General features: G+C 31.7%; 1 non-coding gene across 1 annotated transcript; it reads left to right on the forward strand.

The window, feature by feature from the left end:
- Nucleotides 1-641: 641 nt before the first annotated feature.
- LOC137923872 (U5 spliceosomal RNA) lies at nt 642-762 on the forward strand. Its single transcript, XR_011107580.1, has one exon. It is a non-coding gene; the product is annotated as a U5 spliceosomal RNA (small nuclear RNA).
- The last annotated feature ends 11,152 nt before the right edge of the window (nt 763-11,914 follow it).

The following is an 11,914-nucleotide window of genomic DNA, read 5'->3' on the forward strand; positions in this document are numbered from 1 at the left end:
TTATACCTTTCATAGTCCTTAAAGCAGATCATGTATCGCTAGCTTTTGTGTAATTGCTTCCCTATTTACATACATGACATATATATATATATATATATTCTTTTAAGGTATATTTGTAGTAATTGATACAATTGCATGACGTTTTACAATGCCATATTTGAAGCTACATACGTTATCGCCTACCCATGTATCCCGTCCGACGACACATTTCAAGTAAAGAAGTAATAATTGTCTTGTTTACAGACGCAGGACATCGAGTAACGCCTAAAGTTTATTTTTCTGTGTACTGCCTACGAACTGGAATTGAGATGTTAAAGGGCAGGTAAAGTGGGAAAAAAAGAGTAAAGAGAATAGTATAGTTAGTGCATGCAAACAGCGCTGTCAGACACGCAGCCATTTTAACTGAGAGCGGTATAAAGATATATGGTCGAATTTTCTGAGATTGAAAATAAATTAAACGCAATTATTCAGAAGGCGGTCTAGTTTGTTAAGTAAGTTTGCATTCAGAGCTAGATAGCACGTATCACCATAGTCCATTGTAGGGAGAGTAAGTGATTGCACAAGCCTTGCCTTAGTTTTCAGACGGTTTAAAAAACGCAGAGAACCAGAAACTTTCTGGCAAAAAGGGTTGGTCTGTATAGTGACTCGGGTTTCCCTTAAAAGCGTATAAATCTTTCATGTTTCACTAAAGATTTCTGCGGCGAAGAACACTCAAGTGAGTTTTACATTGTTATTTTTGAATTACTTCGTTTCGGCGAAGGTAAAAAGAAAATTAAAAAACACCTAAAGTGCAACAGGACATCATATTGACAAAATCGCCATAACAGGCCATTACTTCCACACATGTACCAATAGACATGTAATTAAGTCAATACAAGCATTATAAAATGGCGTTCCGTATGGAACAGTAACACGGTTTACTTCACACAAAATATTTTTGTTTCATTTAGGATAGAGAACCACTCTCTCCTCTTAAAGTTCTCTATATCTGAAAGAGACAAAATATTAACAGTATGGCTTACAATACTCAAATACATTCATAGTTGTATGTGACAGTTAAAATAACATTATTATAAATCAAACTCTAACAAAATCATTTAATATTGAAGTATATATGAATCCTTTGATACTGCCTATAATATTATATTATTATATTTGATCTATCTATCTTTAAATCAATCATAATATATCAAATTGATATGTCAGTCTGTCAGTAAAAAACATAAGTAATTATTTATTTTTGTACTTGATGTTTATCAGTACATACATTTTAATTAAGTACACCAATAGCACAAGTAACTTATTATATACCACCCTTAAGTTACTTACGATATATATTGTATAATATGTACTATATACTTTATACTATATATAAAAGGAATCAGTAATCAAATACACACCACCCTTACTCCACACGCTAAACAAACTCTGTGCATACTGTGAATATAATATACTATTCTCTGTTTAATTTTTCTTTTAAGTCAACTATCATAATTTTTGGATTGTGATTTGTACTTCGAAATTAGCGTAATTGTCTATTAATGTTTATATTTTGTTTTCTGCGAACTTAGCTGAAAAAAACCTTGGAATAAATAAATAAGTAAATTATGCATTTTCAAAAGTTTATTATATCATTGCACTAATTTAAAAATGTTTGCCTGACGTAGATACACAGCCTTCATCAAACCTTTTACCTAAAATTTAACACTATAGTTCTAAAAATCTATTAAAGGGATCTCTAAATAATAATAAAATAATCTAAAAATTATTGATTAATTCTTAATAAAATAATAAAAACAATAGAGCATTGAATAATATTGCTGTGACATTATTAACTTGTATTTATAATATAATTTATTTTATGAGTATCAGCAAATATATTTAAGCATCCTATCCTTAGAAGCAATTATAGAAGGAGTTTCAAATTTAAACCAATTTAAATTAAATTTTAGAATATAAATGAAATATATTATGAAATGTACTAACGACTGACTTCCGGAGACAATTTTCTCAGAAATATTATTAAATCGCTAAAAACTCAGCAGAAACTTCGGGTATTTATACAAAAGTTATCTTTACTAAACTGATTAAGCACATCACTATTGAACGATGTTGCCACATCTGTAAATATCTTATTTTCGAATTGGACGAGCTCTCTACGCGATTTGCTGCCATAATTCGGCAACACTTTTTATGAAATATTAAAGAATTACGCTAATAATTATGATACGGATTTTTTACTTACGAATTTTAATTTTCTTTATTTATTGTTTTAATTTTAATTATCGATTGTTCTAAAGATTATTGAAGTTGAATTATTATTTTATTTTAACAAATACCTGTGACCCTAATATTACCAATAAAAAGATTATATCATACATGGGATACTACATCGACATTCCTGGACAGCGTACAGGACTAACTAATAAATCTGGTAGAACTAAAAATGAATAAGATACTGTGGTTCTCAAACATTTGTCTACCTATGATTTTCTTATTATTCGCAAACATTTTCCAAAAAAAAAGCAAACCAAGGGTGCGAAGTCAAATACGCTTGTCTGACTAAAACCACATCACTCTAAGATAAGATAAGATCACTAAATGACTGAGGTCACGACTTCCAGCGTTAGAGAAAACGCCCAGAGGGGGATGGGCAACTTTTTCTTCTGTAATTTTTTTTCGTTTTAAATAAAAACTTAATAAGAAAAGAACCAATATTTAGCCACTTCCGCACATGCAGTGGTAGTCGTGCAACAAGGTGCATCGCCCGACAGCCCGCTGATAAATGCGCATGCGCCAAACAATGCGAATTACACAACTACCACCGTTAAATCACTCAACACGGGTTTAACCCTCCACGGGGCATCTTCAGGAGTTATGTTACACCGATTAGTGACAAACACAGAGTGCTAAAAACTTAAAAGAAAAAAAACGTATGTATTTGAAAAAAACTATTGCTAAATTATTTAGTATAACCTTGATTCCATCGAGCAATGGCAGCCTTGTAGTCTATAACAATGACTTACGATCGAAGGTTGCACATTCAATCCTTTGTTGACACAAACAAACTTTTCTTGAATTACATGAAATTACACTGCCTTAATATCGTATATAGGAATACCTCATAGAAATTTTGGTTATTTATTTATTAATTTATTTAAATTATATCCTATACATCATGTATAACGGCGTACTTAATACTGAACGCATTCTCTACTAGTTAACCTATGGGTTATATAACTTAGGAATTAAATCCGAAAGGATCGTGATTTTTAATTTGTGATATGAATTTCAAACCTTGTATCCTTAAAGAATATAGCCCATTTATCATGCTTACACCAGATCACTAGGCTTCATGAACAATACAGCCTCACTTACTCACCTAAAATGGTTCTTTATTTTATTGGAGATAAACAGTAACAAAAGGCAGTAAGAAATTACTAACTTAAAAACATTAAATTAGTTACAATTGTAACTCTCACTAAGAACTTTTAACGAAACAAAGTCAAGCAATAATAAAACAAACCAAAAACATTACCAAACCGGGGTCAATAATCCAGCGCATTCTGCAGAACAGACAGTAATAATTACGAGTCACAGCTAGCAGTCACATTCAAGATCAACAATGAGGTTTAAATTGTATTGTGTATACCCAATAATTTCAAATGAAATTGTCTTTTAAAGGATACAAGAGAGCACGAGAATATATCAATATCACTAATATATGAATTGTGGTGGTCACCTGTATGAGGATGTTCGCAAGAGATTAAGGGTAATCTGCACGTGCAAGTTAAAACTAGCGTATGATATAATGTTCACAGCTGGATTGCCGTCCCCAATGGCCTGCGTCAAACATACTTACTTACTTTAACCTACGTAGCGCTTATCGACCTGGAGTAGATTCTTCGAACCGTCGAATCAAAACATAAGGGTTCCTATAGTTTGAACAAAAGGCGTCATAGAAGTCGTTATGAGTTCTAGGCTATTTCGTTTCCCTCGCAGTTAAATGTAATAGTGGTATCTAATAATGGAGTTCCTCAGAACAAACAAAGTCAGGCATCAATCTTATCAGCTCCTCAGTGGGTTCTTTTTAAATGTGCAGGTTCCTAGGAAATTTCAGGAATTCTACTTCTCTTACCACCTTGTTTTATACCATGATTCGTCAAAAGTGTTAAAGAAAAATATATGAAATTTCTACGTTTCACCCACAGGATGTCCACTGCCTAGGCATTCCCCTAGATGACCGATTAGAATCGGCCTATTGATAGTTTTGGACATAAAATTTCAATAATGTTTGATGTTCTTACGTTTACAGCGAGTAAATTTTTGTTATCCTGTGCAAACATTTTTAATCGTAAAAATTTAACAAAAACTGTTAACTCTAAATAAATCAAATGAACCATCTTGTCCCTCTACTATAAAACCATCAGATCGTTTGAAAAAATCTTCATTTTATTATTCAATTAACCAAGTCATAGAGGCCTTTATGAAAAATGACTTTTAAAAAAATAACTAGAATCAAACAGTATTACCTGAAAGAATCTATCCCCTTAGAATCCACTTGGCCCATTCTTAGATCATTAAAATCCAGTTTTAAACCATCATCAATCAACCTTCATCCGAATCGCACCAGAAAAAGTTAATAGCCCCTATCATCCTATTAACCTGAATGCGTCTCGAATATCGTAAATGGAAAATAACTGAAACGAAAATTACACTTCTATTGCGCAGTATTTTATTAAAATTGACTTCAATACGTCTTTACGCAGCTGTGTCAATGTAAGGATATTTAAATACAGAGCCAACACTATAAAGGTTATTTACGTTAAAAAATGGACGACTTTTACTTACGCCATTAGTAGTATAATCGATTATTTAAATAATTATACTATTTATTAAAAAAAAATAATTGTCTATTTTTAACTTATACTTGCATTTAAACATCTCTTTTGGCTTTACATACAAATAATCTTTTTAAGGTACACCCTTATTTCAGATATATATAATCAACATTAAAATATGGCAATAAATAAACAATTTCGACCTAAAGATTATGTATCTTTTGTAAGTAATATTTTATTCTTCAAATATTAATCTATATTAAAACTGTCTTCAGTAAAATGGCTTGTTTTATTTTAAAAATAGTTAAATTATTAGTAATTTTAATTAGTAATGTACCATGTTTTAAAAACACTGATTGTTCTCACATTTTTTCATACATCCTATAGATTAAAAATGAAATAACTATGATCAGAGCTAGCGAGAAATTGTATCTAATAAAGGTTTTTACATAATCCGAACGAATTTTAAAACTATGAACTGTCATGTTTATTTTGGCGGGAATAATTGTATACGTCAATGTTGCTGCGTAATTCAATTTATTTATACAAATTTGAGTTATTTTAGTCTTTCTTGACGCTTATAAATTTTGTGTAGTTTATTCTTTAGAGGGATTATTCTATAGATCGTTAACGTGTTACGTTCACCGACCTTGGTTCGTGACTGTACATTTCTGTACAGTCACGAACACAACGACTTGTCACATGTAAGCTCACGCGTTCAAAACATCGCGTCAATTGGCAATCTTGATCGGTAGATAAACCTTTCATTAATGTTCATTATTGCACAAGACCGGTCGTCATCCCAAGCTTTGGGGCAAGTCTATGGCTTGCAGAAGGAATCTATCGGCTGATATGATGAAGGTGATGGTGAAGGCATAGATATAATGTGAAATAGTAATATGGATATATAATATAAGTATTTGTAAAATAAAGGCGGTAAGTCACTAGACATATACATAAGCGGCTTTATTACAATGACACGGTGATATTCATGTTTATTGAAATACATTTAGGCCTGATGAAAAGGGTGCTTATTGTCATCCAGTGTGGATTGTTTGATATAACATATGTTTCGACTTTTTGGTTTGCTTACGATGTTTTACTACATCTTTCTTTATAAAGTAGCAATTTTTATAATTCATATCTAGTATCTGCTTGCTGAAAATTTGTGTAATCTATAAAATTAGACTTTTAACATTTCAAAAAGAAGCATATCTGTTAGTGAAATAAAAATTATTACGTAACTTCTCAACATTTTATAGATTCACCAGGCTTTTCACTCTTATGCATTGTAGGTAATTGGGCCGGTAAATCTGCCTTTTCAGTAATTTGAAGAACACTTGCTTGTATTGGTGTTCCTCTTCATCGACATGACAAGTTAATCATCACCCTTTTTTATTTTTTTCTTTGATAGGGTGCCATTTTGCCAGAACACTTTGATTTTTTGAAAGGTCATTATTAAGTCAAAAAATAATATATTCAACCATACTCAAGAAATTCTACAGCAAGTAAGACCGTCACGTCTTCTCCGCCAAAGCTATCTGAACGCGCGGCCCCAATCATTTAAAAAAGGAGTACGTAGCGGCTCGAGCCCAGGCACACTCGGAAGCTCACAAGTTTCGTTACTTTAGAGGTCTTAGGGTAAGCGCCCTTTGCACTCGGACGCTTCAAACTCGCAGAACCTTCAAGTACTATTTGGGCAGTAGTGACACCCCGGTCCAAAAACAAAATCACATCTAAACTAAAAATTAGTTTATATTTTTAATAGCATAAGTATTACTTATTATACTGAAATATTTCATATTCCTGGGCATCATTCAATGCTAGTTCTAATAAGAACTTGAACGGGAAGCAGTATGCAATAAAAAGCGAGAGAGTTTTGAAGCCGTGACCTCTAACCAAGATACTATTTTAAAGGTGATATTAAAATGCAAAATTCACAAATTAGTTACACCACGATTTAAGATATCAATTTAACCCTTAGTAGCCTGATTTACGAAAGTGATTTTTTTTTAAATTACTGTGTTTGCTTGAGGGTCTAGATGAAGGGAAAAATAGATTTTTTTTTTTAATTAGGTTGGAAAGAATATTATACAACAGTAAAATACGTACAGCCAACCTATAAAAAAACTAATAGTAATGTGAGAATTCGGTTTTAAAAATTGGTATCAAAATTGAAACTCTAGGCTATTAAGGGTTAAATTACATATTTTAATTGTTTAACAACAATAATTGTCAAAGTAAAACATCGTTAAAAATAATGCGTAGTTAAATGTTCATTCAACACGTTCCAATTATTCAAGTTACACAATAATAATCAGCAATGACACCATCGTACGTCTATACGGGTCAAGGTTCGAACCTCGGCGCTATTAGGGTCACATATATAAGCAAACAACGGAAAATCGATGGTGTTCACGACACTAATTATATAGAACTGTAAATATATATCAGATAAGTGTTATAACTGCCTATAACATATATGTTATACTGGATATAAAACGTATTATTATGTGGTATATCTTACGTCATCATCTTCACAATAAACACACACAATCAATCCATAGGCCGCTCAAAAGACTATGTGATCGGTCTATCTAATACGCGGTGGATAGAGAGACCGGTGGATAAGCCAAACCGCATCTACTTTATAATAAAATAAACTAAATAAATGTAATTACAGGCTATTTTAACTATTTTAACAATTTTTATTTTCCAGAGATATTTGATATCGCTTATATGTGGCTTCAATACGACGTTCCTACAAGTCCACGGGTGTAGCTATGACTTTCACAAAGGGGAAAGGTATGGGTGTCCGAGAATTAAAAGATTATCTTATATTTTAAAAGGAAAACTATTGCCTGCCTTAAACAGTATAAAATACGAACTTAATTCTAGTACTAATAAAAAAAACTAAGAAATTATCATAAACTGTAAAAATTACAACATTCTTTATAAATGATCGATCAAATTCAAATATTTAAAAAATGATCAATAATATACCGATTATTTGATCAATTTTTTAATATTTTTATATAAACTTTTATTATAATTACAAGACAAAAGTGCGCGGGAAAATAATCGTAGATATACATATGTAATAATAAATTAATCTAATGTAATGTTTTTATTGAAAAAGAACATTATTGTTAAAAAAACACTTCTTATTTTATTATTTTGGCGCCACACCAAAGAGGTTATATTATCAAAAGAAAATCTTTCCAAGGCTTCAGATCTAGAACCATATCGGCTTGTTCTCTACTTTCATAGAATAACATATTAACCGTGGAATAAAAATTATTACAAGGCGAAGATTCTGGAACTAGAAATATACATATATCTCAGGAGTTAATTTTATTCCGTAATGTCATTTGATTAAAAAAAATAGTTTTAAACCGAGTGATTAATATAATATATAATTTAAAAAAACGTGACTAATTTAATCTTTAATTAAACATTCTGAAAGGATATAACTGACACTCAGAACAGATTGAAATTTTATTTATGACGTATATAACGTTTGTGTGTGGTCGGATGTTTTGACTTGCCGTTAATATTTGTGGAAATGTGGGTTCATGGACTTCCATTTGCTTTCTCTTAATCTTGACATTGGCAGTATATCACCTACTTTTAAGCTCTATTAGTCAGTTAGTTAATATTATAAAATGTAATATTCAAGTCATTGGTTAGTAAGAATGTGTTTACATAAATCTTTTTTACATACAAGGATACACATTCTCTGGTTCTTATAATGATTATTCTTGTTTACGACTTAACATGTTTTGGATTAGAAGGACTGAGGCTAGAATAAAACCATTCATCGTAGAATTGGGCGTGTTCTTTTACATTGATTTCTAAAAGTTATGTAATCTAATGTGACGCTCGGACCCTCTTATAAAATTACATCAAAACCCAAAAACAACGAGATTGGAACGGAATTTTTAGCCAAACAAAAATAGCATGTTAAAATATAAATAAACAAAAATTTTCTAATTCACTTTTCGAAATAGTAACTGCTTGTATACGCATCTTTACATTCCTTGACAGTTGTTAACACCCACTGATCTAACTGATCTATCTGTCCCTTCACTTGCTTATATAGAGCGGAAGAAAAGTAGTCCTCATTAATTAAGTCAGAAACTAAAGATTCAGAGATTTACATTTTATACCATCTTTATGTAAAAAAAATATTTCTAAGACACACAAAGTCCTACCAACCACGTGTAAATCTAAAAAGGTTTTGACATTATTAAATCCTGTGTAATAATCATTCATATGTAGGGGGCTTTTCTCCAGCTGTAGACGGCGTTTTCCGGCTGAAATGATGATAATCTTGAATCATTTATTTCACATTCGGCATACATCCTTCATAGCTCAGCGGATTTTCAAGTTAAAGTGGCAATTTGCAGGCCATGTGGATGGTAGAGGCCAGTTTAGATGGCACACTGGGGGCTTTAAGGCTCTAGAGTAGACGATAAAGACCGGCATAAGAAGCGTAATACGTCCATCCTGAAGGTGGATAGACGAGACGACCTTATTGAGGTTATTTCCAACCGGTATTATTGGAAATCACTGGGTTAAGCTTATGTTCAGCAGTGAACGTTCTTCGGCTGAGATTATGATGAGTTACAATTATGATGTAGTAATGTAATCTTAACGTAACTTAATAACGTAACTTAAACCTATGCGGTTTCAGAAAACATAATTCAGGCACGCTTAAAAATATTGGCTGAAATTTATTTTACCTACAATAGATCGTTCGTAACTTTTTTATTATTTAGGTTAGTATTTAATAAAGTTTTCTGTTTTATTCAATTATTAACGTTCTGATATACAAGTAAGTTAGCATAATTATCGATAAGACTATGTACGGCTACAAAGGGTAAACATATTTAAATTTGTACTTTTTTATATGAAGCTTATTAAAACATGTAGTGAATTGATGATGGCTAGCTTAATTGATATAAATAAATAAAAGAAAAATTCTGAAGAACCATCGCGTCATTCCCGTGATCTCAAATTAAACTGGCCAATTCCGGCGACCGCCGCCACGGAGTGATGACTCCTAATTGGTACACCGGACAAGACTAGACAACTTATGAGTTCCTTGAAAACATTTTGCGCCATTTCAGAGATTTTTCGTTTATTCATCTAATAACCCTTTATATTTCATTTTTAATAACTTATCATTAGTAGTTCAGTAAAGCGACTACAGTAAAGTTTTAAGATTTGATACCATTGATTGAACTTAAACGGAACCTCTTCCAACTTGGATATCGATTTTGCTAAAATATCTTCGAAAAAGGATCGCGCCTTTTTCCGAAAACCGAATACACAACAACTAGTCAATACAATAGGTCAGGTGACGCGTCTCACTTAGATTTTTTTTTAATTTATTAGACTTAGAGCTGAGACTGAGTCCGAAGAAATTGTAAAAGCTAGAACGGCTAAGAGTTTCTGTTAAAATAAATTTTGCTGACAGTTTTTAAAAAAAAATCGTATGACTGCATAATTAATTCTTTCCATCAAAACATAGAAAGGATTACCAACAGCATCGACACTTCATAAGCAATTGCGAAAGAAAATCCTAAGTAATTTATATAAGTAATATATATATTTTAGAGATTTTTTTTTTATTTTTCATCATTTCCTGTATAGTCATAAATTTGCTATTAGGTTGGAAGTGGTACATCCACCGCTTTTTTAACAAGATATGGATGAATGTTTATTTTTAGTTTACTTGTCTATGATCACTCCAGAATCTTAAGAACACAACGTCTATTTGTTCTGGCGCTATGTGGCCTACTCACTAAGTAAGAAAAGGACCAATATTTAGCCACTTCCGCACATGCAGTGGTAGTCGTGCAACAAAGTGCACCGCCCGCCAGCCCGCTGATAAATGCGTATGCGGCTAACAATGCGAATTATACAACTGACATCGTCAAATCACTCAACACGTGTTTCACCCCTCCACGGGGCATCTTCAGGAGTTATGTTACACCGATCAGTGCCAAACACAGAGTCTAAGCCTACTCACTAGCACTACAACTAGTTAGCTAATTCGTTGGTCTATATAGGTTACTTTTATTTATTTAAGGTTCTCCTCATTCTTAATTCAATCTCGTTGAGAAATTCCAACCATAAGCCTAGGCCCTCCATGTCTCGTTTAGCAACTGTAAACTTTCCAAGAAGTTAATGCTTTAAATGTTAATGCTAATAAAATTGGATTGCATTTTTCACTTCTCTCCTTTTTAATTATAACCGCCTTCATAATAACACCGCTAAACAAATTCAATGCCTTACACTGACGTTCTTATGTACTGTAATATTTATTTAACTTATCAAAAATAATGCGAAAAAATATATTGTACAAATAGATTTATTGCTGTTACCTTCTAAATTAGCGTTATAAGACGTCAAACAAGCTAAACGAACTTTGTCCGGTTTGCAAATTGAACGATAAAGAAATATGTCAGTTTCGTGTATTCTTCATTATACGTATATACATTTTAAATACATAAACTTGAAGTTATTTCGGCCACAATACTTTAAAACATAAAGAAATATATTAAAAATACTGAATTATTTATTTATAATTTTGTTTAAAATATGTCCATTAATCGCAAATTGATTATTAGGATTTTTCTTTAATCAACCCGAGATGGAGAAAATTTTGAGTAACTTGAAAAGTTTAAATCAATGTCATGAAATCAATTTTTGGTAATTTTAAATATAACAAAAAAATATTCCGACTGTTTCATACTTATTGGAGCTTTGGTTTAAAAATATTATTTTTAATTAATAATTCAACTCTCTTTGCAGGTGGAATTTCGTGAAATCCGACGCATCCATGATGGAATATGACTTTTATTGTATTTTTATTATACATCTCTTCTTCCACTAAATAAATGATTATCTTTATCAGTAGTTGGTAATATCACGACTAATTGGTTTAAACCAGAAAAAACCGTGAACCCAATTAAGCATCCAAAAAATAAAAACGTGATAGTAGTACCAATGTTTAAATTGCATATCACTCCAATTATTTGCACCGGATTTATCCGGTTACATTT

Source organism: Battus philenor, unplaced genomic scaffold (genome assembly GCF_028537555.1).
Source record: "Battus philenor isolate CCGP_79_NKW_IND1 unplaced genomic scaffold, ilBatPhil1.0.hap1 SCAF_22, whole genome shotgun sequence".
Classification (NCBI taxonomy): domain Eukaryota; kingdom Metazoa; phylum Arthropoda; class Insecta; order Lepidoptera; family Papilionidae; genus Battus; species Battus philenor.